We start from the raw sequence: 2,905 nt of genomic DNA, 5'->3' as shown, positions 1-2,905 counted from the left end.
GTTGTAATCGTTTTAAGTAATAATCTTTTGTTAAGCAAAATATATCTTACCAGCGCATAAGCTTCGTTGAATAATTATGATTATCTTTTGCATAAGACTGTTACGTACTTTGTTAACGAGAGCTGAAATTACAGCAGCAGACTTTTATTAGTGTCGCTTGCGAATAAAATGTTTTGGGGCCAAAGTGGTCTTCATTCATATGAAATTGTTTACCCAATCAACACTGTAATTATGCCTAGCCATAACATATCATTTTACAGTTTGGTAGCTTAAAAGTGCCGCACTACATGGCGCTAGCAACCAATACACGTGAGCGCGTCTGTGATACTCTGCTGCACAACACCCTGCGCCAGACCCAACTGCACTGCATGCGTCCACACCTGGCAACAAAGTTCCTTACTTCAAATAGTAGTCTTTGACTGTTCACAGTTCCTAATCACCCTGACAAATCTACTACTACATGGTATTACATAATTCCTTTCTGGACATTGTGTTTAAATTACAGAATCATACTCATTCATAAGAAAATACTTCCAAAATAGTCACATAATATACTACATAAAAATTACTTCATCACTCAAAATTACAACGTTAATGCTGCGAAAATTTCTTATACGAGACACTGTGTTGTTGTGTTACACATGAAATATTAATTACTGACTCATTAATTTATTTACTTTGAAGGAGTGATTGTTGCTACGTTTTATAATAACGTTTTGTTTCCATACACAGGCCTACGTTAGACTTATAGACCACAGTTTATTCCGCGGGCCAGGGGAGGCAGAACGTTAGCATGTTCCAGCGGCAGAGATAAATTGTGTGTCGCACTTGCTAACGGTGACGGATATCTAACAACGGTCCAGTCCACAAATCACACTGCTGCCCTTTACAAACTTTTAGTAATAGTGACTTATAGCTCGCTTCTCCCAGCGTAAGAAAGCGACTTGTTGATAAATGAAGTGCAAAAGGTTCTCTGATTTACGTCACTGACGTGAGCGACGTCACTAACTTTCATCACAGTGGTAACAGGTAAATATTACGTTGGCAGACTTCTACACAGTGACCTGTTTACGGTGCTGTATCCTACACAGACGTCTCAGCCGGCGGATTTTTGCTCTTGTTTCCGGTATGGTTAATATCTGCGGGACCCTGGATAAGCCACCGATTCCGTGCTAACCGAAGGAACGCGGGTTCAATTCCCGGCCGGTTTGGGAGATTTACTCCTCTTGTTGGACTGGGTGTTGTGTTGTCCTTACGTACTTATCGTCGTAACTGACAAAAAAATTGAGCCCCATACCCTACAGTATCGTCCTTCAATTACTTAAGAGGCTGAATCGGTAAGGCCCGAAAAAAAAGCCAGTATTCACAGAGTCGGCTCAGTCCATCTGTTGTTTGCCTTATGAACACCTAATTAACGTGACATATTTGCCCCAGACGATAGCTAGAAAACGTGCGAGACATGAAAAACCCTTAACGAGTAATGCAAGCTCTCTACTCGTTCGCAGTGCCAAATGTACATGCGACATGGTATTCAATTACGACAACAGACCAAAAACGTAATATCCATCACAAAAATATGATTATACACTGATATTAAGTGATTCTGTCATTGCAGAAGGCCTTAAGCCTCACCTTTTCCTTCAAACTTTTATTTTTGTTCGACTGTAACCAGTTTAAAAGCAAATACGCGGGTGATGAGCAATAGAAGTTAAACATGAGGTTTACCGAATACATAAATGTAACGTGAAACTCAAAAGTAGTTTTTATCTCGTAAAAATTGTAATGTATGACACATTTTTGTTTGCTCTTGTGACACAATGTCCATGAAATATTAACTGATGAGTCATTAAGTTATTTATGTGTAGCTCTCTATCCAGAAGGACGTACAGTTTAATTTAATTTAGCCGGCCGAGGTGGCCGAGCGGTTCTAGGCGCTACAGTCTGGAACCACGCGACCGCTACGTTCGCAGGTTCGAATCCTGCCTCGGGCATGGATGTGTGTGATGTCCTTAGGTTAGTTAGGTTTAAGTAGGTTCTAGGGGACTGATGACTTCGGAAGTTAAGTCCCATAGTGCTCTGACCTATTTGAACCATTTAATTTAATTTAGTTTATGGTAAGTTATTATGCCACCAAATTGTTGAGCTCATCGGTCCCTAGGCTTACGCACTACTTAATCTAACTTAAACTAACTTACGCTAAGAACAACACACATACCCATGCCCGAGAGTGGACTCAAACCTCCGACAGGGGGAGCCGCGCTAACTGTGGCAAGGCGCTTCAGACCGTGGGACTTGTGACCGCTCAGTGTCATTCAGTGCGATCACGACGACACCCCTCGATCGACGTTAGCACTCGCGGTGTCACTCGCCTTCATACATGGCAGTGGACGTTTGAAAATTCGTGACCCTAGCTCAATGGTCGCCAATTGATTTAAATGTTATTCCCGTCTGATTCTTAATTCAGTTACTGCCCCGGGGAAGAGGAGAAAGAACATATCCTAGTGATACCAGCATTATGCGTATTTAGATGTTCGATTAATCTGAATGGTTTTGCAATGTTCCATCGATTCTATTCGTATTCTATGCTGATGTACCGACAAGGACCATTTTCGCAGATAAACTTGCAAGTATGTAATCAATATAGTTCGTCGCACTCACACATTATAAATCCGCTGTAAGAACAATTTCATGCATTTACATTTCTGGTGTCCCACAATAATGGTTGGCTAAATATTGTGACGATACGTTGTATACCACTTCCACAGATATTGTATATCATGTAGCCATGTAGCCAAAATCGTGCATAAAATTGAAATGTAGTTTGTTTATTAACACTTTTATTTTCACTAACTAAATATGAAATATGAATCGGGATTGGAGGTGATGATCCTATCCTTCTTTTCAG

The sequence above is a fragment of the Schistocerca cancellata genome, chromosome 2, assembly GCF_023864275.1.
Source record: "Schistocerca cancellata isolate TAMUIC-IGC-003103 chromosome 2, iqSchCanc2.1, whole genome shotgun sequence".
NCBI lineage: Eukaryota > Metazoa > Arthropoda > Insecta > Orthoptera > Acrididae > Schistocerca > Schistocerca cancellata.
The sequence above is the reverse complement of the archived record's forward strand: the minus strand, read 5'-3'. Positions refer to the sequence as shown.